Source organism: Rhinatrema bivittatum, chromosome 2 (genome assembly GCF_901001135.1).
Source record: "Rhinatrema bivittatum chromosome 2, aRhiBiv1.1, whole genome shotgun sequence".
In the NCBI taxonomy this organism is placed as follows: Eukaryota; Metazoa; Chordata; class Amphibia; order Gymnophiona; family Rhinatrematidae; genus Rhinatrema; species Rhinatrema bivittatum.
This window is the reverse complement of record NC_042616.1, coordinates 721,075,347-721,100,837: the sequence shown is the minus strand read 5'-3', so window position 1 is coordinate 721,100,837 and position 25,491 is coordinate 721,075,347. Positions and strand designations below refer to the sequence as shown.

General features: G+C 49.1%; 1 protein-coding gene across 1 annotated transcript in view; it reads left to right on the top strand.

Annotated features, from left to right (window-relative positions):
• The first annotated feature begins 3,515 nt into the window (after positions 1-3,515).
• RNF19A (ring finger protein 19A, RBR E3 ubiquitin protein ligase) overlaps positions 3,516-25,491 on the top strand; it is a 217,993-nt gene continuing 196,017 nt past the window's right edge. The window contains exon 1 of the mRNA XM_029591803.1: positions 3,516-3,631. The gene's annotated coding sequence lies outside the window, so the exon portion shown is untranslated. The remainder of the gene's footprint in view (positions 3,632-25,491) is intronic.

The window sequence follows — 25,491 nt, the reverse complement described above, 5'->3', positions numbered from 1 at the left end:
TGCGTTGAGGGGATGCCAAGGAGGAGGGCGTTACAGTAGTCTATTTTAGACAGGATAATAGATTGAAGAACTGTACGAAAATCAGAAAAGTGTAGCAGTGGTCTGAGTTTTTTTTATCGTTTGTAGCTTAAAATAGCAGTCCTTTATGATGGAGTTAATAAATGGTTTAAAAATGAGATGGTTATCAATGAGGACTCCTAGGTTGCGAGTGTGTGCGGAGAAAGAAGTAGATGCATATGAGAGTGGGATAGCTGGAAGAGGCTGCTTATTAGAGATGATTAAGAGTTCAGTTTTGTTGGGATTTAGAGCCAAGTGCATGTCTGTGAGGAGTTGGTTAATGGAGGAAAGGCAGGATTCCCAGTTTTGTAGGGCAGTTTGGAGGGAGTCAGAAAAGGGGAAGATAATTTGCACATCGTCTGCATAAATGAAATGCTTGATGTGAAGGCTGGTGAGAAGGGTGGTAAGGGGAAGCATGTATATATTAAAGAGGGTAGAGGAGAGGGAGGAGCCCTGGGGAACACCCTGAGGGAGACTGATAGGTTCAGATAACATTGTATCCAGGCGAGTGCATTACCAGAGATCCCAATACTTCTGAGGATGTTGAGGAGGATAGAGTGATTGACAGTGTCAAACGCAGCAGAGATGTCTAGCATAGCAATCAGATAAGAGGTTCCCGAGTCGGTTCCTCTGATAAGTGTGTCGGAAAGAGAGAGTAGTAGGGTTTCAGTACTTAAATGCTTCCTGAAACCATGTTGGGTTGATGGGAGAATGTTGTGTTGTTCAAGGTGCAGGGAAATTAAAATACACATACACTCACACACAACAGTAATACGAATTGTTGCCCAGAAGTGAAGAGGCATATACAGGGAAGTCTGCCATATGTAGAAACATTTAAGTGGTTTAAATTATTACATAGCCATGTTTCAGTATTTCAGTTTGATATTCATAGCTTGAAAAAATGGGCATAAGCCGGGTATAGAGTTGTAAGTGTTATATAAAAGCCACAGGGAGTACTGACACATGATGTTGTATTGGGTTAATGAAAAATATTGATGTATAGGCCTTATGGCTTACTATCTTCCTGTATTTTGCGTGGTGTTTTTAGAGTATGGATGTGTGTGTGTGAATGTATGTGTATTTTAGGACACATTTCCAAAATTGTTAAAAAATGTTGTGATAATAAAACTGTGCACTTTTCTCTTATATGTTTGTGTGATTTACAATATCGGTAGAGAAAGTAGTTCAATATCACCCAGTGTGTGTAATGTGCAAAGGTTATGCAGGTAACTTTACTACTGGTCCTGATGAGGCACTAGTCGGGGGGCAGGGGGAGAGAGAGAGATACTCTTTTAAAAGGACTAAGCTAACAATCTATATATATCCCACTGTAAGGGGGTAGTTTTACATTGGTCTGCCTAGGGCACAAGGGTCTGTAGACCCTTGTAACACTGCCCCCCCACCCCGTCCCCCCACCAAAACCCCTGTATCACAGCCATAGCCAGGCCAGCAGTGAGGAGATGGCTTGGGTCATCCGGAACAGGGCTCACTGGAGGCCACTGCAGGTGAGGATGCGCGTTCGTCATCAGAGTTAGGGTACAATGAGGCTGCACAGTAGATGAAATCATATCAGTACTCCCCTCTTTAAGACCCCATCCTCCTGGGTCCCAATTTCCATGGGGGTAGACAAGCCGAGGCTTCCATGGGGGTAGACAAGCCGAGGCTTGAATGAAGTGACAAGGCGAGGCTTGGCTGGAAAGCTGTTTATCAGGAAAGGCGCCTCTCCTGAACAAAATTACATCTGGGCAGGTGACCCCCTCTGAAAGAGTGCCCCCTTCCGTATGATCAGACTCTGAAAGAGCCCTCTTCTGGGAAAACTGCGTCTGGAAAGGCACCCTCTTCTGGGTACATAGTAGCAGGAACAGTGCCCACTTTTGGGCATGTAGTATTGAGAATAGCACCTTCTTCTGCACATTTACAGCTGAATTTTAAACCAGCCACGCGCGTAAAAATCGCCACTTACGCGCGTGCCCAAGCTCTGTGCGTGCCGCGCGCATTTTCAAAAGGGCCCAGCCACACGCGTAATTGGCGATACACGCACAAGTGCCAGGCCCTGAGAAAGGGGTGGGCTGGGGGCCGGGGGCTGGGGGCAGGGTGGGATGGGGCAGGTCGGAGGCTTCCCAGGGAAGCGAGCGCCGGCAGTCGGCCGGCGCTCGCAAACTGTTTCTACTCCAGGGGAGCAGTAAGTAGTAAAACAAAAAAAAATGTAAGTCACTGGGTGGGGTTTAGGGGGTGGGGAGGAGAGGGGAAGAGGGAGGGGGGTTTCAGTAGGGGGGTGTGGAAGTTCCCTCCCAGTCCGCTCCTTAATTGGAGCGGACTGGGAGGGAACTAGGGAAAGGGCGATTGCGTCGCCTCATATCATTTGCAAAAATTTACGGCCCCCCACCCCGTGTGCGCCGCCCGCACATGTGCGTATGGATTGAAAAATCCGGTGCACGTGTGCGCGCAACCACCAGATTTTATAACATGTGCGCACCAGCGCGCGCATGTTATAAAATTGGCGCGTCCATGTGCGCACGCACATCTTTTAAAATCTACCGCTTAGGGTGCCTGGGTTAGAGGTGGGGGTATCCAAACAGCAGAACCACTGGCACAGGGTGACTGGAAGGTAAGGCCATTGGCTCATTATCTCTTGGACCCTGGACCACCGGCACAGAGTGAGTGGAGAGATGAACCACTGTTACAGGATGAGTGGAGTATGAAGCCACTGGCTCAGGATACTTCGATGACTGTATCACCAATGCAGGGTGTCCTTGTGGCTGAGTGACAAGACCCGCGTCTGGTGTATGGCTTGATGGCTGGAGGAACATCCCTCTCTGGGTACAGTGCGTGAAGTGCGCCTCCCTCCGGCTCTGGGCGCACAATGTGGACAGTGCTTCCCTCTGGCTGCTGATTAGAGGACTGGAGTCCTGCCACGATGTGGCTGGAGAAACCAGCTCCCTCGGGAGCAAGACAGCGACTGCAGGCTCTCCCTGAAGCATCTTGTCTGAGCTGAGCTGCACTTCAGGTATGGATCAGCCGGGTTACAATCTCCCGGTGAAGGCGCTGCTGGGCTGTTTCCTTCCTAAAGTGAAGTAGAAAGGCTGAGCTTCTCTTGAGATGGAGATGGAGATGTAGCTGAGTCCGATGACACTTGGACTGGTGTAACTGTCCCTTCAGGCTGAAAAGGAAGCATAGGGTGGGTAGACAGCTTTGAGGATGTTATGGCATCGTTCATGGGCTGAGTAGAGGCACTGGAATTCTATGGGGTAGAAGAAGTAGGCATGGTGGAAACAAAAGGCTGGACTGGATTCCGTGCAGTAGGATTGGAGTGTGGTCTTTGGGTCTGATTCACGCAGAGAGAATCCAGGAAAAACAGGCTTGGAAAAGGTACAACCAATTTTCTTAGATCTCAAAGCTGCCCTCATTAAAGGTGGACTGATTGCAGCTGATGACAGAGGAATCTCCCCGGATGACTCTATTAAATATTTCTGAGCCAGGATTTCTACTGATAGAGACAGAGCAGCAGGATTTAGGATCTTCCTTTGCCCTTGGTCTTCTGGGTTGGATTCAGAAACAAGTTGTACTTTTACAGGTAAGGAATTAGACTTAAAGGAACAAATTGTTTTTGTTTTAGCTGTGCAATGAGAGTTAACTGGGTTACCTGTGTGTTTCAGGGGATCTGGGGCTTTCAATACTCCCGTGCTGGGAACTTCTTCAACAGGCAACAGGCAGGCAGAGTCCTTCAGCATTTGTGGGAAGGTCTCTGTGGGAGTGGCAGTTGCTATCTAGGGAAGCTTCCTGGGCAGACTGGATGGACCATTTTGGTCTTTTTCTGCTCTCATTACTAGGTTACTACGTTATAATGATTCTAAAGAAAAATTATGTGAAACGTTCATCAACTCTTGCCTGCTGTGGCTGGATCTGGCAGCAATTTCCCCTGTAACAGGTGAGAGTTTAGAACTCCCTTGGGTGTTTGCAGTTGAAGTTGGACTGGTCTTTACTGAAGCAGATTTTAAATTAATGTTGCAATTTCTGATTGCAGCTTTTAAGGTCCATTGAGTTAACTGGGTGTTGTACTCTGTGGTATTCAAATTAGTCTGGTAAGCCGTGGCTTTCAGAGGGCCAATACAAGTCTCTGATTTTTCAGGGTCTAGGCTGTGCTTCCCTTTAACAGGTTGCAAAAGGACATAGTTTGCTTTTACAGACTTGTAATAACTGGGGAAGCAGTGATGGCATTGGTAGTGTAATTTAGTTTAAATCGGTCTGTTTAGATGCAGTGCCAGAATATGCTGGGGATTTTTCTGGTCCTAAAGTAAGTTTCTTCTGAAATGTTTCATCTGTCTCTTTAGCAATGCCTGTCTTTGATTTTGACAGAGTTCACTTATTTCTAAATGTACTCTGGCTTTCATAGGAGCTAGATTAGTTGCACAGCAAATAGGACAGGCTCAGTCTGAAGGCGCATAGCCAGGGAAACATTGACATATCCATCAGGTTAGGTTAGAAGAGCCACATCTCAAACACTCTGGGAATATTGGAGAATTTTTTGCTGAGCATTTTTTGCACTTCCAAGACGTTGGGATCTGTGATATTGTTAGTGTTATGATGCTGCCCTCCCGTCACCGTCCTCTTGTGGCCTGGAGTTCACTGACTTCTCCATCGTTGCCGCTGCCACTCTCTCACGGTCTGGAGACCGTCCACAGTCTGCTCCTGCACGGCGAGCCTTGCCACTGTGCCTCCATGTGGCCAGAAGGCCTGGAGCCGCTGCCTTCATCCTGCCCCTGTGACAAGGAGCCACTCTCGCCTGGGCCCTCCCATGGCAGGGAGTGCTGCCTCCAGCTTCTTCTTCTCGCAGCCAGTGAGCCGCCCCAGAGCTCCTCTTTGCGGCCCGGAGGCCACCGACGCCGTCTCCTCCCCTGCGTGGGGAGTTTCCAGCTGCAGTCCTCTCTTCGCGACAGGAGACGCCTCGGGCCTGCTTCACAGCTGTTGTGACCATCGCTGCCCGAAGTCTCCACTCCGCCCACCTTACTGCATCGGCGACTCCCTCTGGGGTTGATGGAAAGCTGGCTGTCGCAGCGTCTTTCGGCCGTCCTCGTCCGGCGTCCCCGGATCGGCCCAACGCTGCAATCTGCCATGTTGACCTGATGCCTAAGGGCGTGCGCACGGCGCAGCCCCGCCTCAAGTACCAGAAGTGGCGCGAACCTCAGGGGCGTCCCCCTGAGATGAAGTGATCCGCTTCAGATATTTAAAGGTCTCTGAATTGCTAACAACGTGAGTTAGCAAGGAATGGCAACGGACTCGCTACGACTTTCCAAGCTACTCTGCCTCCTCGGACTTACCAGGGGTACCGGCTCCTCAGGGGCCTCGCTCTCTCTCTTACTTTGTAGATTGCAGTCTGGAACCGGTACTCGCTCCTCGAGGGCCATCGTTCCCAGACTTCTTCGAATTCACTTATGCCTGGAAGTCATCACTGCCTGCTACATCTGTGAGTTACCATCGCTCTCTCAGAGCTTTCCCTGGAACCAGGTACTTGCTCCTCGAGGGCCTACTTCATTCCAGCTCCTGGGCTTCTATGAGACACTGTGTGAGTGTTACTATCAGGTTCTGTTCATGAACTCTGCATACCCTGCCTACTCACTATATTTCAGATTCTCTACAGCTCAGCCTCCAGGGATCGCTGTTCCAGTATCTGAGGGACTACAGCCCAGCCAGGCATTCCAGCTCACTACTGCCCCACCTCTGGTGGTTCAGTATATTGTTTAATAAAAGAACTAGTGTGTGTCTGTCTCCTAACTCTGAGCCTGACTGGTGGTCCCTCTCGGGATCTTCCCCCGGGGGCGTGGTCATCTGCCATCGGTCCAAGGATCCACCCACAACTCTCCTAAATAATAACAGCATGGCTGCTGACCCTGGTCCTGCCTCCTTAGGCGTGGGGCTGTGCCTCTTCTCAGGATTTAAAGGGCCACTCCTTCTGGCTCCTCCTCATGATGTCATCCTGGGTGTTCCTCTTCAGCTCTACAAAAGGGCTCAGCTTCCAGTCCTTCGTTGCCTTCGCAAGGAGTCAGTTGTGGAGCTGGACTGCTCCTGGATCCTCTGTTCTAGCTCTTCGATCCAGGAGTCTCCGATGTCCTCCTCCGCTTCTTCAAGGCACTCTGTTCTTCATGGGAATTCCCTTGTCTTCCTCTGTGGTTCCTGATCCTTGTCTTCATCCTCATTCCATGTCCTGGTCGCTCATCGGATCCCATGTTCCAGTTTACCGATGTCTTCATCCACAGATTTCTCTGTCTTCAGATGACCTTGCTTCCTGATGTCTGTCTGTTGCCCTGTTCGCAGATGTCTTTCTCTGAAGTAGTCCTTGTCAGTAGACGTTCAGCTGTCCTGTCCTTTGGTGCCATAGTGATGCTCTTGATTGAGTGCCCAGCAGGTCCAAAGTCCGGAAGGCCTGATGGTCGGATGTTCTGTCTTTCAGTGCCTCCTTGTTGCTCTTCATTGAGTGCCTTGGGGGTCCGAAGTCCTGATGTCCTTGCCTTGAATACCCCAGTTGAACCTGCCTTCAGATGTCTTGTCTTTGCTTTCTCCGATGTCCTTGTCTCCAGATGACCACGTCATCTAGTCTCCAGATGTTCTGCCTTTCAGCATCCTCTGTTTCCGGCTCCTCTCTTTTGAAGCCTTGCCCTCCGATGTCTTGGGCTCCAGCTTTGCCTAGCCTCTGGTGGATTGTGCTGACAGTGGATAGCCTGAGGGCCTTCCTAGCCACTGAAGCCTCCTTTCCTGCTGTGTGAGTTAGCGTGCAATCTGATTTCCACTCCATCCTGAGTTTTACCTTGCTGTCATCTTTCCTCCTCTTGCCACAGCCCTGCCTAATCCTTGCCTGAACCTTGATGTAGCCTTGTCTAAACTTTGATGTAACTATGACCCAGCCTTGCTTTCTTGCCGCATGTTTCGCCTGGCCATGTCTTCAGTGTCCTTGTCCGACCATGTCTTGACACATTTGCTGTTCCCGTATGGCAGGTCCAGAAGGGTTATCGAGTGGCCGGAGGGCTACCCCAGAGACCAGCATTGTGTTGTTGGGTCTCTACTGATGCGTCAGATTCAGCGGAGGCCCAAGTCCCTGGTCTTCAGCCTGTCCGCCTGTGCTGGGATACGTCTCGCCTGCCTCGGTGCTTCTACAGAGCTCTCTGCAGTCGCGCCATGGTCCAAGGGCACACAACTCTCCCCGGAATCGGGATTGCTCCCTAGCACTCCCGTAATAGTTAGGAAGTAGAAGTTTCAGCTCGCTATCAAGCTTTGGGGCACCACAGCTGTTATGGGCAATTTACAGTTTCAGGTTTATTAGCCCAACATTTTAAACACGCCCACCATTTAAAGTTGGGAAAAGGGCAATCAAAACAGTCTAGGTAGTGTGAGGGGTTCAAAACTTGGTAGATAGTACTGACAAAATGAAGTATAAAATCAGAAGCAGGAACATCAAAATTTAAAGTCTAACTCACCAACTGGGCTATGGGTCCTGTAGCCACCCTGAAGGATAATCGTTGGCCTTCTCATTATGTCATGATTTCTGGACTGGGGGTACATTGCTCCAGCAAGGATGGATGCTGGGCAGGATTAGGGCCGGTCTTCTGCCTAAATAGCCCCCCCCCCCCCCCCCCCCACTGGTTGAGCTCTTAGGTTCTGGGGGCCAGTAGATCTTTACTGCGACAGTATAACATGGTAAGTCAAGAGCAAGGATGTATAAATGGGAGCAAGGCTTGGACAGGCTGGACTAAGGTTTGGCCTAAGTAATGGGTACAGGGACAAGACAAAGAACTGGGACTGAATGCAGATGTAGCAAGCTACTATAAACCAGGTTCCTGCCATCACACTTATGTGTCAAAAATGGTTTTTCAATCCTGCAGAGACTGCAAGCCATCGCAGCCAAGGTGAAGGAATATAAAAATGCATAAAGCCTGTGTGCTCTCCTGTGAATGACAAATGTTCTGCAAGAACCAGCATTCAGTGTTAACAAGGTGGGAAAACGACTATACTGTTTAGCCTTCCTAGAGATCAGCAGTACATAGCCAGCAGAGGAGGAAGCCAAAGGAATGCTGGGAGACAATTTAAGGTAGAAAAGGTGCATTTGGCTGGCTCTGTCCGTGTTTGCGGGGCAAAGACGGCCAGAAGTTGAAGCTAGGAAGAGAGGAGTACATCTGGCACACCTGTAATGAGTTCTTCTCCTGAAGAGCTAATTATTGAGAGGGAGAGACAGAAATCTGCATTTTGAGGAAATAGAGAGACAGCTATGAAGCAAGAACAGCTTTCTGAGCTACATGTAAAATCTCAACAAGAGACAGAGGAGCTGAGAGATTTCCTTTCCAGAGATATTCAGGCCCTGGAGCCCATGGCTGGATAAAGCCTCCTAAGAGACTGAGTTAAGTAATCTAAACTTTGCACAATGTATCTTAGCAGAGGAAGGAGAAGGTTTATTTTGTTTCCTTTCGTCATCTAACCAGCTCCACCACCGAGAGGGACTACTTAATTTTCTTGTTTATTTTTTTCACACAATTTTGTGTTTGTAAAGGATGTGCCCTGTCCAAAACTGGTGACATTGGGGTGGATCTGTTCCCCCCCCCCCCCCTCTTATTTTTTAGTTCTCATGGGTAAAGTCCGTTTTTGAAAGCGGTGTACTTCACTGCTTTTGTCCTCAACCTTTCTCTATTAATGTTCCTTTTTTGTTTTTACTATCAATGTGAGTATGTTTTGTTACCTTGGCTAACAGGCCATACACAGTATTTTTTTTTGCATTGTTTGATTTAAAATAAGAAAACTGCAAATTTATATTATACTTTACTACTGTACTTTTCCCATTTAATGTTCTGGTTGAATTTACTGTCTACTTATACAATACGAGTAAAAAGGGTTAACTACTGTTTAGTGTGGTGTGGTGATTTTATCTGGTCTGTGGTGCCACATATGAGAGGCTGTTTTGGAAAGGGGACAGAATTGTGGTATCAGGGTGACTGGGACCCTGTCTCATCCCCCACTCAGGCTACGAACACGAAGATAAATCATATTAGTAAACATAATTTCTCATGTGGTGCTCCCCACTGCAAGCATAGGGATAAGTCCTAGTCTGGACCAAGGGGCTACCCAGACAAGCTGGAACTGGTCAAGGACTAGAACTAAGTACAGGGTGGGGCAAGACAGGGAAAGACTACTAAGGATAGGACTGGGCAGGACAGAACTAGACCTCAGAGAACAAAGAGCACAAAGGCCAGAAGGCAACAGTAAAGAAGGGACATAGGCCCCTAGGCATAAAATCTTAAGGCCAGTAAACAGAGGCCTGGCGAGGCTACAGAGCAGGTAAGAAATGAAAGCAGGCCCGAGGGCCACAGGACAGGGTATAAAATAGCAGAAGGTCTGAGGATCACAAGAAGGCCCATAGGCCACAAGGCAAAGCAAGGAGCAGCAGCCAGGTCAAAGAGCCAAGAGTGACTCAATGAGAAGGCACTGATATTTATTTTATTTATTATTTTTATATACTGACATTTGATCTCAATTGAGATATCACACCGGTTTACATTCAGGTACTGTAGGTATTTTTCTATCCCCAGAGGGCTTACAATCTAAGGTTTTTGTACCTGAGGCAATGGAGGGTAAAGTGACTTGCCCAAGGTCACAAGGAGCGACAGCAGGACTCAAACCCTGGTCTCCTGGTTCATAGTCCACTGCTCTAACCACTAGGCTATTCCTCCTCCCTATATACTGGTGATTCATGTACTGGTGATCCCTATATACTGGTGATACAAGTTTATGTAGGGTTGGAATCTAGGTGTGATGCAGGGAGGAGGAGCTTGGCAATACAGGTGGCTAAGTTCACTGAGGGCTTCTAGAGGATAGAAAGCTGTATCACAGACATAGTCAGAATGGCAGTGAGATGGCTTGGGTCATCCTGAACAGGGCGCTGGAGGTCTCTGCAGGTGGGGAGGTGTCATAGTCCGTTACAACTGTCGCTGCACGACGTCTCCACTCCGCCCTCCTTACCTCTTTGACGACTCCTCCCATGATTGATGGACGTCTGGTCCCCGGTCCGGCTTGGGCACTGCACCCCGCCATGTTGTTCTGGTACCATAGGGCACACGCGCCACATGGCCCTGCTTCTTATTCCTTCTTTGGTGCGAACCTCAGGGACGTCCCCCCTGTGATGACGTCACGCATCCTGGATACAAAAGCCTACTTTTATTTGCTAGCTAATCGAGTTAGCAAGGTGAAGGGACTCCTTATGGATGGGATTCACTCTCCGTACCTAGCTACTCTGCCTCTCCTTAATTGGACTTACTCTATTCGGGGTACCTGCTCCTCGGGGGGCCTCTCTCTCTTTTCTTTCAGGTTGCTGTCTGGAACCGGTACTCACTCCTCGCGGGCCCATGTTCCCGGACTCGCTGCCTGAGCTCACTTCTGCTTGGAAGAAACCGCTGCCTACACCATCAGTGAGTTACCATCTATATTCTCTCAGAGCTGTTCCCTGGAACCAGGTACTCACTCCTCGAGGGCCTGCCTCTATTCCAGCTTCTGTGCTACCTTCCAGGAGAAACCCCTGTGTGAGTAATCAACTAATGAGGCTCTGTACCAGAACCCTGTGTATGCTCCACTGTACTCACTATCTCAGTTTCCTCTCCACTACAGCACAGCTATTGAGGGATCGCTGTTCCAGTATACTGAGGAACTACAAACCCAGCCGGGCTTCATCTCTACTCACTACTGCCACCGCTGGTGGCTTCTCAACTCTGTTTAATAAAAGATAATTCTGTGTTGTATGTCCTAAAGCTGAGCCTGACCTGTGGCCCCTCATTGGACTTCCTCCCGTGGGCGAGGTCATCTGCCACAGTGTCAAAGGGTCCACCCAAAACCTTTCAAACAATAACAATACATTACCTCCCTACCCTCTGACTTTTTAATTTCCTGATGAGGGATTTTGTAAAACACCTTCTGAAAATCCAGATACACTGTATCAACCCACTCACTCTTGCCCAGCAATGGTCTTTCTCCAGGGTTTTCATTTGTGAATACTGAACTGAAGTGTTTTAATATTTCTTAAGAATCAAAAACCAAGATAAACCTTCCTTAATCACTGTACCCAAGATGGTCCAATCAAAATATTTTATATCTGTTCCTTAAATGGGAAAAAGGCATGACCTTCATATCTACAGGCTTAATTATTGCTGCAGTATTTACTGCAATGTTTTTTCAATGCCTGAATGTCGATTTAATCATCTGTCTATGCCTCCTTCCTGCTTTATTTTGTTGTGAGCGCAGAGGTGCGGTCACTTTCTCAAGGGAGATTGTGAGCCCTTGGATCACGGTGCGGCTCAGAGAGGAGCCCCAAGACACACCGTGAGAGGTGAGCGAGTAAAAGCACGGGCAGAGCAGGAGCAAGGCTGGACTGAAGACAAGGCAAGGAACGTCTGGAACAGGAACAAGGCAGTCTCAGGCCTTCACTGGATCTACATGCACCAATGAGACCCAGCAATGCAATGCTGGTCTCAAAGAGTAGCCCTCCAGCCACTCGATAACCCTTCTGGACCCGCCGTTTGGGAACGACAAGTGTGTGAGGCCAGACAGAGGCTGAAGGCAGGAACAAGATGAGACAGGAACTAGAAGACTCAGATGTAGACTCAGGATACTTGGAGGACTCAGACACCGTTTCAGGTTACTCAGAAGATTCAGACAAGGTTTCAGGATGCTTGGAGATCTCAGGCAAGGATTCAGGAGAAAGTACCTGGTAAGTGCTGCATTGCAGCGCACCCTACACAGCCGCCCATGGCTGGTTGAAGACCACGCCGAAAGCGAAGCAGACTCCAGATGATGCAGTGGAACTTGAAGCCAGGACATGACAAAGATTCAGGAAAGGCCTGCACCAGGGGCACGCCCTACACAGCCGCCGGTGGCTGGTCATGGACCACACTGAAGCACAGCAGGTTCTGGCAGAGTCTTGGGCATGGACGGAAGCAGGCACAAGGGACTCCAAAGACCGGGACAGGATACTAGACTCAGGATTTAGAAGCTTGGCATTAAAAACAGGAGCCTACTGGAGGCTTGTGCTGAAGACAAGAAGGTAGGCCTTGTGCCACAAGGCGCCCTACACAGCCTCCCATGGGCTGGTCACGGACCACGACAGTGGCTCACCAGGAAAGATGAACAAAGGAACCTGGGAACTGGACGAAGAGCTGGAGATGAGGTTGACGGAATCAGGACTGGAACATTGGACATCAGAGACATCTGGATGCCAGGACATCTGGAACATAAGGAACAAGCGACGATGGAGCTCCGACAAGGGACAAGACCAGGAACATCAAGACGAAGGAGACCAGGAACATGGAATGAAGAGCCATCAAGACACAGGAAGACCATGGAGGACCTGGAGCAGAAGGAAGACCCCAGACCACTGTGAAGACCAGATATGAAGGCCCTGAGGAACTGAAGCAGAACCCTTTTTATAGGGCTGAACCAGGCGAGGGTGGATGATGTCATCAGATGGGGCAGCGGGGCTTTTCCTGCCACTGGCCCTTTAAAAGTGCTGAAGAGGTGTGTGCCAACGCCTATGGAGAATCCAGAAGGCAGGCTGCATCAGCGGCGTCCCTGCCACGTAAAAGAGAAAGCAGGCGGTGGCTTCCTCCCGCAGAAGAGGACTTCCCAGCAGCGTCACAATGCTGCAAAGGCAGAAGGGATCGGACAGGCCACAGCAGGGAAAGGCCACAGCAGCGGCCTCTGGGCTGCATGGAGATGGACTCTGTCGGTGGCCTCCGGGCCACGAAAGGTGAAGAACTGCTTGCGGCTAAGCCCGCAGGTAGCATCCTAACATTTTTACATTTTGTGAAAAATAGTGAAAACACACTTATCTTAAGTAACTATGGTGAGCGCTTGTCTGGATATCATGATGAATTTCCAAAAGGGAGAAGATGATCAACCAACATAGTCCACGTTTCAGAAAGTCACCATGCTACCCAACCGGAAGGAAGAAATAGACTGTTCCCTGAGGTAGGAAGCATGTGACTTCTGAAATGTGGACTTAAACCCACTATAATTCATTCTAGGTCTATATCTCAATGACAACAGATACTAATCCTACTAGTAATACTTTTCAGTCATTCATTATATTATGTAGATTTGAGCATCACTATCTTGGTAACAGTCAGTGCAGTTATCAGGTTTATTACAATTTACTTTACAGTAGTTTGAATGCCTTTCTAAAGAGCCAAGTTCATAGTTCACGCTTGAAGTTCTTTCTTTGTTATCTGCCGTAATGGTTCTGGAAGAGAGTGCCAAAGCTTAGGGCCTGCAATTGCGAACATTCGGTCTCTTGTTTGTGTTAGTACCTTCCACTCGGAACACTCACCTATTAGAAGATCTTTGTTTTGTGATTTTAGGACTCTTTGTAGTGTATAGAGTTGTACAGTTACTCCTGGTAGGCAAGGATCGATACTGTTGATGATGTTAAAAATTAGGGATAACACTTTATAATGAATTCTGAATTGTACAGAAAGCTGGTACAGGGCTATCAGAGGGGGTGATGTGATCAAATTTTCTTGTCCCTAGAAGGAGTCTTGTTGAAGCGTTTTGAAGTTATTGTAGTGGTTTTAGTAGACTTGCAGGGAAACCTAGTAAAAGGGAGTTGCGTAGTCTAAGTTTGAAAATATAAATATTTGTAAGACAGTGCGGAAGTCTTGAATAGTTAATAGTGATTTTAGCCGATGTAGAATTCTCAACTTGGCATGACTTGATTTGTTTGCTTATATGCCTTTTTATAGTGAGTTTCTCGTCTATCTGAATTCCAAGGTCTTGTACCTCATTATGTGGTGTGACTGCGGGCAGGGTCCCACAGTCACACCACATATGTGCCTGGGCTGGTAATGGGAACGAGTGACCATATGGGCCCCGTTTCCCCCAATATGCAGAATTGGACTCTCAGTAACTCATTTGCAGCCATGCCAGGCAGCCATCACTGGGCACAAGGCAATATGGTGCAACCACCATGGTGTCCCGATTTCTATACAACTCAAGCGGGCATCACCGGTTATGCCCCTATGGCACAACTGTGGAGAGGCTGGTGCATGCCAGTGTAAACTTGTGCCGAAACTCCAGTTGCCATACTAGCCAACAGGCCCGAGCCAGCTATGGGAACAGGGACCATTCCAAAGAACCAAGCGACTAACCCACTTGATACATTGTCTTCACCACCATCGAGCGAGGGGAAACCCGGAGAAGATGTCACAGGAAAGGAGGCAAGATGGTGAATAGATAGCAGAGATGCCCATGACCAATCCCAGAGTTAGTGCAAGTGAGGCTAACAAGGGTGCAGCTGCGGGGGCTTCAGAGAAGAACCAAGGTTTAGGGAAGGGCAAAAAAACCAGGAGGTCAGTCAAGAGGAAGAGAAAATCCAGAACCAAAAACTGATCTGATTCCAGCTTGGACAATTCCTCTGACATCCAATTCAGACTCATCATCAGAGGATAACTAAGACAAGGCTGACATAGCAGGAGCGAGGCGAACAGGGGACCCCCAGCATTGATGACTTTGTTGCAGCTATGGGAGAGCATCCCAAAAGAGCTAAGGAAGAAAATCAAGAAAAGGACATACATAGACATCTTCAGAATCTTGGAAGGTCGGCGCAGGGCTAATGAAAAAAAAGGTGATAAGCATGATCACGTGACACATTTGGATAAGCCAATAGCAAGAAATATAGTAAATTGGACGAGAGCATTCTTGAGGATTTCAAGGATAGTCAGACATGACGATCCATCACAATATGGCCCTATGCTTATCTATGCCAATACCATTCTCGAAGCAGATAGAGAATATGAAGGATGGGCATGGCTTAATTATGATGAGCATTTCAGGGACAAGATGGAGGAGAATCGCTTCATGTCATGGGGTGTATAGGACGTTGGCCTGTGGCTCAGGCAAATCAAGAAGCTCCTGATGTTGGCAGCAGCGCTCGCACATCATCGCGCCAGGGCAACAAATCACCCAAGTGGAGCAGATGGGCCCAGGCACACACAACACTGGAACATGCTGGAGATATAACAAAGCTTCTTATGCATTTTAAGATTGTAAATTCAGGCCACTAGTGAAAGTGCAATCCCTCATCAGCACCTCAACTTTGCATGCAGGATGATACCCATGGGGAGGGCTTTCTTGAGGAGGTTAATCGCATGCACCATGCGAGTAGGTCGCCCGAATCACCGCATTAGAATTACTCAGTCCATAAAAGATGACTTGGCATTATGGCTAGCCTTACTGAGCAAAGATAATGGTATATCTATATGGCAAGACACCCCCCCCCCCCCCCCCATTTCCAATCATGACCTAGGCATATACTCCGCATCAGGAGGTTGGGGTTTCGGAGTGTATTGGTAGGGATCTTGGACGGCAGAACAATGGTCGGCGGCTTGGGTGGAAGCAGGTCTGACACGAAATGTCACATTCTTGGAGCTGTTTCCCATTCTAGTCGCCTTGGTCATATGGGGAGAGAAGCTAAGAACCAAGCACCTAATATTCTAGTGCGATAACATATCAGAGGTCCAAGTCTTAAACAGACAGTCCGCCAAGTGCCATAGAGAAGCTGAACTATTAAGGGAGGTTGTTAACTAGCTTGCGGTTGAACATGGTGATAAGGGCGTGTCGTGTCCTGGGGGTGCATAATGGTAATGCTCATGCCTTGTCAAGGGCTAAATGGGAATTGTTTCAAAAATAAGTACCCGGAGCATCTAGGCGGTAACCACCTGGGGAAGTCATCGTGTATCTAGCTGTTACAATGCATAAAGAATGATTGGTGGGAATTAATGTCATAGTTCCCAAACACATGCTTCATGTGGTCCGATATCATTCATCGATTAAAATGCTGCGACAACAAGCTATGGAAAAGAGGTCGCAAAAAGGTTAACCTACAGGTGGGGCGATGGGCCCAGAGGTTAGGTGGATGCCATATATTGCATGACTAGGCAGGCAATCTTTGGAAGGCTTGTATAGGTCTACCGAATCCACCTTTCGGACATTGGGTATGACCTCTTTAACAATGCAATACATGAAGCTCTCGATGATTTCCTACATTGAAGAGGCGGCAGCTTTAGGGAGGCAAGTGGTGCTACCTCATGCCTGTGGCGGGGGCAAGAATGGCCAGGTCCAATTGGTAGGCTTTTGGATGGGCCCCCCTTGCTTGGTGGTCACGTCGGGTGGGCCGGGCTGGATGGGCTGCCTTGCTAGGTGATAGGGCGGGCAGCACAGGTGACATGGTTGGTGTCAGTTGGCAGTTAGTGGCTCGTGCCAAGTACAGTAGTTGTCATGTTACTGATGTTAGAAATAAAGCTGCAGCCTCTTCATCCATAAAAGTATTGGTGTCGTTTTGTTAAGGTTACAGTCTAGGGGAGGAGGGTGTGTGTTAGCTGCGGGCCCACACACATTGGAATGCAAGCCTGGATGACCAGCGCTATCTAGTCTGGGGAGGTGCGCCCCCCTCCCCTCCGAAGTACCATCGAGCTGCACACGCGGCCCATGTGTCTTCTGCCAGCATCGTTGTCAGAGGACCGCGACACAAGCATGGTTGCAGCCCGATGTCATTGCCACTACTCCAAAAAGCTGACGCCGGCCTCTCTTCTTCCTTTTCCCTCAGCGCCGTTTTTCCTAGTCACCTTTTCTGGCTAGAGAGATGAGAATTAACAAACATGGGAGGGATAGCATTGCTTTTTTTTTTATACTAATGGAGGGGTGGTGGTGGGGAAGCATGGAGAAGGGAAGGTAGTGAAGAACTCACTATTTGTTTTAGAAATGTAATTGAAGTAAAGCATGTATGCAGACTCTCAGCCACTTCCTGTTGCCACACACACATAGTTGATATGCTTTAGGAAAGAGTAAGAGCCATAATTCTAACAAAAAAATGATTTGCCTAAAAATTAACAAAAATAAAAGGTCTATTCAGTGAATGTTACAGTGGCTTATAAAAATGAGTGCTGCCCAAGTGTATTTAAGCTCCTCAGTCATGTAGCCAGCACTAGTCTGAAATCCCCTCCTTGGGCCATCAGAGAGAGACAATGAAAATGGTGCTGGGATATTCCCTTTCCAATCCTGGAAGCAGAGACAACAATTTACAAAAAAATAATTTCTACAATTTTTCACAAGTTTCCACATGTATAGATTAACAGAAATGTAGGCTTGTGTGTGGACATCACTAGATGACACAGATATCACTGAGAAATAGTTTTGACAAAAATGTTCAATGAACTTGAAAAAATGAAAAGTAAAAATAAACACAGAGGCCTCCAGTTATGCAAAAGGAAAGAGAAATCTGAGTCAAGTTGCCTGTGGTCCTAGAAGGAGGGAAAAACATTTGAGCTGAGTGCCCCAAGATCCAGGAAAGGAGTGACCTCTTCACTCATGGTAAGGTCAATTCTGCCTGTAACATGGAAGCAACAGCTGCACTAACAAGATAGACAAACACAGAACTCCTGGATCTCAGTGTATCCCCAAAATGATCACCTTCTCACTGGGGTAATTGTCACAAATTTATATAGCTTTTTACTTCTAAATGACAGGTTGAAATCCAGCTCAAATCAGCACAGACTTATTAAAGGTGGCCTATGTAAAATGAGTTGTTAGTCTCAATCCAGTTCCAGGAGCTGTAGCAGAAATGTTCATATTGTAGCTCCTGTCAAATTTACAAATTCTTCTGTACACCTTGTCACAGACTGCTTCTAACCAGATACAATAAATCTTTCTGCAAAGTTGTACAGGAATTCACTTACTATACAAAGTATCTAAGAAACATTGCAGTTTTATATTTTTGCCACTCACTTTGCACACGTCTGTAGTTTCATCACATTTTCAAATGCTGTGTATCTCACACCTAAAGCACTATATTCTTTGCAAAATAATTCACTTCCTTGTTCTTTTATATTTATCAATATGTCTCAATAAAAACAAAGCTAAAACCAACTACAAGTGATGGCCTTCATAATTTGGGAACATCTTTTTTTTTTTATGTGCACTTATGAAGTTGCATTGGGCAGTCACTGGAGTTTTTGTGTAGTGACCTGTTAGCTGTGTTTAAGATCTGCCTTAAACTGTCAGAACATTTCATGCTATTCTTGTTGGCTTTCAGTTATGGTTTTGCTTCTTTATGCACTGAAAGCAGTCATGCTCAAATATGGAATACAATATTAGTCTGCAGATAAACTCATTTGCTCAGGAAGAAGTCTAAGGGGCGGATTTTCAGACTCCTCGAATAGGCCTACTTTTGTTTGCGCTCCAGGCGCAAACAAAAGTACGCTGGATTTTAGCCGCGCGTATCTGCTAAAAATCTGGATCGGCGCGCGCAAAGCTATCGATTTTGTATAGCTGGCGCGCGCCGAGCCGCGCAGACTACCACCGTTCCCTCCAAGGCCGCTCCAAAATCGGAGCGGCCTTGGAGGGAATCCTCTAATGCCCTCCCCTCACCTTCCCCTCCCTTCCTCCCTACCTAACCCACCCGCCCGGCCCTGTCTACACCCCCCCCCTTACCTTTCTCCGGGGATTTACGCCTCCCGGAGGGAGAAGTAAATCCCAGCGCGCGAGCGGGCCTCCTGCGCGCCGGGTCGCGACCTGGGGGCGGGTACGGAGGGCGCGGCCACGCCACCGGACCGCCCCGGGCCGTAGCCACGCCCCCGTACCCGCCCCCAAAACGCCGATGCCCCCGAAACGCCGCGACGACTGGGCCTGCCCCCGACACGCCCCCCTCGGAGAACCCCGGGACTTACGCGAGTCCCGGGGCTCTGCGCGCGCCGGTAGGCCTATGTAAAATAGGCTCACCGGCGCGCAGGGCCCTGCTCGCCTAAATCCGCCCGGTTTTGGGCGGATTTAGGCGAGCAGGGCTCTGAAAATCCGCCCCTAAGAGAAAAGACAACCTATGGAGAGAAGAACTGGGTTTTCTCTGATGAACACACTTTTCCTTGCTTCAATAGCTGATCAAAGAGGATTAAGTCTGGACATTGATACTTTTTGTCTACATCTCCAATATGGATGAAAAAGCATATTTGGCATTTGTTCCTAGGGAATAAAATACTACTGTAATTATTTTTACTCAAAGTTGTAGTCTGACTGTAATAAAAACTAGTTAGCAAATAAGTCTTCCATGAACATCTTATTATGACTAATGCCTGCTATGTTATAATTTGCAATCCTGCTTATCTGGGGGATAAAGTTTTCTTCTTTTCAAAATAGATCAGTCAAACGTAAGGAACGACCCTGAATTTGGGAAAAACACTGATGGAAATATTCAGTCACAGCTATGTGTTCGTTACTGCCATAATGTGTTTAAAGGAAAAATGCCTAGTGCTTCTAGTCTAGGATAAGAGTGCAAACCATACAAGATACCACTATCCTAGAGTTATTCACAGGTCTATCCAGTAACGAGCGGTAGGAAGAGCTGCGTTAGTGCCCGGCGCACCCACGGTTGCCGCACGCACAGTGCAGCTCACCTACCGCTCGATCCTGTATGTAAATAGCTTGCAAATGCAAGCTGCGTCTAAGAAGCGTCTGTGAAGCGTTAGGCCTGTGCAACCCATTTTACTGTATAGAGCGCCTATACAGAATCCTGGGTGCGCGGGCCTAACGCTTCACAGCCACGCTGGTATCTGTCATTTCAAATGTCATTTGAAATGACAGATACCAGGAAGTCGGGATTGCCAGTCCCCTCTCCCCTCCTCCCAAAGCAGGGCGCGAAAAGCAGCCTTGCTCCGGGAGGAGGGAAGAAGGGACTGGCAGTACGAAGCGGCGAAGCGACTTACTTTTTGCAGCCCCCTCAAGTCGCTTCGCCGCTTCGTACTGCCAGTCCCTTCTTCCCTCCTCCCGGAGCAAGGCTGCTTTTCGCGCCCTGCTTCGGGAGGAGGGGAGAGGGGACTGGCACGGGGGAAACCACGATGTCCGGAGGGGGGCTGCAAAAGTTAAGTCGCCGAGCGTAGGATTGCCCGTCCTCTCCCCTCTCTCTCTTGCAACTTTTTTTTTCGCTTTTTTTTTGCTTCGGGAGGAGGGGAGAGGACTGGGGCTGCCCCGGAGACCAGCATCCATGGACGCGGCCAGGGCAGGTGAGTGGGGGCTGGGGGAAAGTTTGCCGCCTACCCTTACCCCTGCCTCTAACACAGGGGTAAGGGAAGGCGGTAAGTTAGCAGGTTAAACGCGCGGCAAAACGGCAGGGTAAAATAGTGATAGTCGGGGCGCGGGTTACTGGATGCTAGGGAATAGCTAATTCGCTCGTTTACATGCAATATACATGCCGCGTGCGGAAGGGGTTGCCCGGGGATTTTAGGACGCGGTAAGGGTAGGTTAAAGGGGGTTGTGGATTGCAGGAAGGGCTAACGCGGCCGGAAAGTGAGTAGAACGCGGGTTAGGAGCGGGGTAAACGCGGCCGCACTTTACTGGATAGACCTGTCAGCAATCTAACAGAAAAGCAAAAGGGGTCAGTTTTCTGGTTGGTCCTGTTATATCTCCCTTCCCACCACCAAAGTCCTTTCCAAATCTGTAAAAAGGCAATTAGTGGTGGCCTCCTGGTTTCACAAATTTGCAAATTATGTCCAGCTGAGGCATGACATTTTTCCTTAGAAAATTGCTACCAGTTTACCATGCCACCTCATCTAAGGTCTGAAGGAAGTCATTATTGGAAGACAAATAAGTCTTTTAGTAAAGAAAGGTTTCTTTCATTCATTTTTTTAAGCCAGTCTCTCTTTTTTTTTTTTTTTAATTTTTTAATCTTTCTTTTCTAACTACTGAGAAATAAAAACATATCACCCTTGACTCGCAGCACAGTCTTAAGTAATCTGCTTTGACAAACCGAAAGTAGAATATAAATCAAATAAATAAATAACTCAACAAAAAGCTCATCTGAAAATTTTCAAGAGGAAGCGATGGTGACTGACCATAGCTTGTTCTCATGGATTTAGCCGAGTCATGTGTCCCTATTCAGTTAATTATTTTTAACTATGACTTCACTTCTTATCTTGCCTCTGGATTTCCTTACATACAAAATCTGATTCATGCTTTTACTCACTCACACTTCAACAATATTGTGTTCTTTTATTTGTTACCACTTTCTGTTCCTAAAGACATAGGGGCAGATTTTATAAAACTACGCGCGCACGTACTTTTGTTCGCGCACCAGGCGCGAACAAAAGTACGCCGGATTTCAATAGATACGCGCGTAGCCGTTAAAATCCGGGGTTGGCGCATGCAAGGCTGCCCAAAATTGGCAGCCTGTGCGTGCCGAGCCGCGCAGCCTGCCTCCATTCCCTCCGAGGCCGCTCTGAAATTGAAGCGGCCTCGGAGGGAACTTTCCTTCCACCACCACCCCCCCCCCCCCCGCCTCTATCTAACCCCCCCTACCTTTATTGCACAAGTTACGGCTGCCCAAGGCAGGCGTAACTTGTGCGCGCTGGGCCGGCCGCCGGCGTGCCATGGTCCAGTCCAGGGGCTAGTCCGGAGGCCGTGGCCATGCCCCCGGAACGCCTCTGATGACCCGCTGGCCGCGACACGCCCCCCAAGAAGCCCCAACACGCCCCCCCCCCCAGGAAAGCCCCAGGACTTACACGCGTCCTGGGGCTTTGCGCGCGCCGGCAGCCTATGCAAGATAGGCTCGGCACGCGCAGGGGGGGTTTGGGGTAGGTTTTCGAGGGTTATGCACGTAACCCTTTGAAAATCTACCCCATATTGTTTTACTTTTACACTGTTTACAAGAGCAGAGCAACAGCTGCAAGCTCCTTCCCCTTCTTACAGTAACCATCTTTTTCTAACTGTAACTCTTCCTCAGGGGCTGATGTAATGAGACCCATACTGATTTTTCCACACAGATTTTTTTGGCAAGTGTGGCATTAATATGGGCAGCCAGGACATCACTCGCTCACATCCGCCCTTTTACATTTCAATAATACAACAGACAACAGTTTGGGTTAACAGGGCCGCAGCTTTAATAAACAACATGGAGGCCTGAGCCCTGCAAATAACATTACAATTATCAAGCAACAAAATCCCCAACCATCCGCCGCTCCCCCAGCAAGACTATCAGCACCAGCCACACAGCTCGTCCTTCCAGCCCTTACACCAAGTTCAGACCCCCGACACCTACCAGCAAGGAGCGAACCCGGCAGACCCACGCTACAAACCAGCAAGGAGGCAGGCCAGTGGACCCCCGCTGCCTCCCAGCAAGGAGCCCGCAACCGACAACTGCCCCAGTTGTCAACCATTACCAAATTGTAGCTGGAATCAATCTTAACAGATAACAAAAATATAAGCTGTAGCGGCTCAGGCCATCCATGCCGATGAACGAAAGATGAATCCTGCCCTTGCCAAACAGCCCCGTGACCTTCCCCCATGATCAATCATACTGAATACGACGGCCCCCCAACAGTACCAGCCATGAGCCAATTTGCTGGTTAGCCTTGGCCCTACTCCTGCACCAGATCACCTTCTCCGATTCAGAAGGCCTTGCTATTATATCCGACCAACACAAGACAGTGGTGGGCAACAGTATGGACACCAGCATCAGGTCCTTCCAGACCATGCTGATGAACTGTCGACTGGACATTTTGCCCCAATCATTGCCCCCCAAATGAATCACCAGCGCCTGACCAAGTCGCTCCCGACCCAGCCGCACACAGGGAATCAACTCGACCCGAACCCCCCTGCGGTGCAAGTCCAAGAGGGGCCCATAAGGTCGTCCGCAGGCGTGCCTATGAGCCCAATAGGTGTATGAATGCCCAATAATCCAAATGGACTTTCCAGCAGATTCCTCACCTGAAAAGAAACAAGAATTAGGTACTGCTCAAAACTGCCAAGGCCCAGGACGGACGTATCCCTCGTACGCATCGGACCGCACCTACCAATCCTCCGGATCACACCCTCTGGTAACCCGGCGGACGTCGCCGAAGTCGCTGCCCCGATCCCGAAGCAGCGAACATCCAGACCAACAGATGCTAGCGCCAAACGAAGGACCATCTCAAACTGGTACTTCATCAATGGACGCAGGTCCACGTGAACCAGAAATTGCGCAGACCCCGATACTCGACACTGACAATACCGCACCGCATTAGCCACCAGACGAGAACGCAAGCCAGGAACCGCTTGCAGCACGACCGACAGACCCTTGCCCTGTCGGTCGGTCTTGGACCAGGGGATGCATATTACAACTGACTTACTAGTGACCACCACATGCTTCGCCAGGATCCCGGGAAATTCCACACTAGTAGCAGACTGGGCTAAGGCCCCGAAGAAAGCGAAAACAAACGCCACCCAAAAAAGGACCGTTTCATTCTGCGATGAGCAAATACCCAGCAGAGAGTCCCATAACTGCAGCAAAATGTCATGCGTGATTGGCAGGCGCCTGTCAATCCTCCGCCCCACCTCTCTGGCCCAACCAATCAACAACCGGCGAACAATAAACCGATCCATCGGAAAACCCCACCCGTGGGCCTGGATGAAGAACGAGAACCCAGAAAGCTGCCTACTCACCACAGCCTTGGAGCGACTCTCCAACCGAGCATACTCAAGAAAACACAATGGCGAGACATCCGAGACAGGACCCCCCTCAGAAGACAAAATTGCCACCACTTTACGGGCACTGCCAACATAACTTGCCCACGTGGAGGGGGCTAATGAAGCCCGCAGCAGTTTCCAGGCTTCAGGGAACCAAATCTCCAAAGGAAAGACGGCACTGAAGCTCCACATGGGTCCTCCTCCGGGGCAAGTTCTCGAAACAACTCCCACTTGAAACGAGAAAGAGAGTCGGCCACACTATTAGCGACACCCGGCTTGTGATGAGCCCATATGATCACATTTAATGTCATACAGTGCAGTAACAGTTCCCGCAACAGTTCGGATACCAAAAGGCACTTTGCCGCCCTCTTATTGATGACCTCCACCACGCCCATGTTGTCGCACCAGAACACGACTCTTGCCCCGCAAACGAGGACCCCAAATGTGCAACGCCACTGCGATCGGAAACAATTCCAAAAACGTGATGTTTTTTGTGACACCAGATACCACCCACGCCTCCGGCCACCCAGCTGCGCACCATGATCCCTGAAAGTAAGCTCCAAAACCCACTGACCCGGCTGCATCGGTGAACAGATCCAAGTCGTGATTTGACAGGGGATCAGATTGCCAAAACGCCAACCCATTAAAATCGACTAAAAACTTGTTCCAGACGCGCAAATCCTCACAAAGCAGCGCAGTCACGCGAACCCGATGATGGCGCTTCCTAACTCCAGACGTGGCACTCGCCAACCTCCCTAAAAATACCCTACCCATAGGGATTACCCAGCATGCAAAATTAAGGCTGCCCACCAATGACTGCAACTCCAGGAGGGACAACTTGGACCGATACAAAGCCCTGCGCACCAAGTCTCGCAACCGATCAACCTTGTCCGGAGGTAAGCACGACACCATTGCAACAAAATCGACCTCGATCCCCAAAAAAACCAACTTTGTACATGGACCTTCCATCTTGCCAGACGCCAGCGGGATCCCGAAATCGCCGGAGACCTCCTGAAAACAGTGCAGCAGATTCTTGCAATTGCACGAGCCCACCTTACCGACAAACAAACAATCGACCAGGTAATGCACAATGTTCGGCGACCCGGAAAGCCTTCCCACCACCCATTGAAGGAAGGAACTGAATGCTTCAAAATAGGCGCATGCTATTGAACAACCCATCGGCATACATTTATCAAAATAAAATGCCTGACTGAATCAAAAACCCAGCAAGTGAAAGCTCTCCGGATGCACTGGCAACAACCGAAACGCAGACTCTATGTCAGCCTTGGCCATCAATGCGCCCAGACCACATCTCTTGACCACGCGCCCCGCAGAATCGAATGAGGCATTCCGAACCATGCACAACTCCCTGGGAATGCAGTTGCTCATGGAGTCACCCTCCGGGAACGAAAGGTTATGGATCAACCGGTACTTCCCCATCTCCCTTTTTGGTACGACCGCCAACGGGGACAGCACCAAATCCAGAAATGGAGGAGACTCAAAAGGATCGGCAATCCGACCCAAGACAATATCGGCCTGCAACTTGTCCCTCACCACCTGAAGCAACCGTTTAACCGATGGGCAATTTACCCCACCCCCCACCAGACCCCGCCCCGAACACGGGATATGGAAACCTTCAGTAAAGCCCTGCGTCAACAGCGACGCAGCCCCTCCCACCGGGTAACTCTGCAACGATGGAAGCATCGCTGCGATCCTGATGGGAGTGGCTGCCCTACTAACCACCTCACTTACCCAGACCTTTGGCACCGGGGGCAGGGCTGGGTCCAACCCCCTGCCGCTTGACACATCGAGAAGCGGGGTGGCCCACTCCACAAGTGGCGCACGCATGCCGAAATTTACAGTCGGAATATGCACGTGGATCAATTGAACCGCCAGCAAATGTCACTAACACCTGGCCCCGACTTGCCC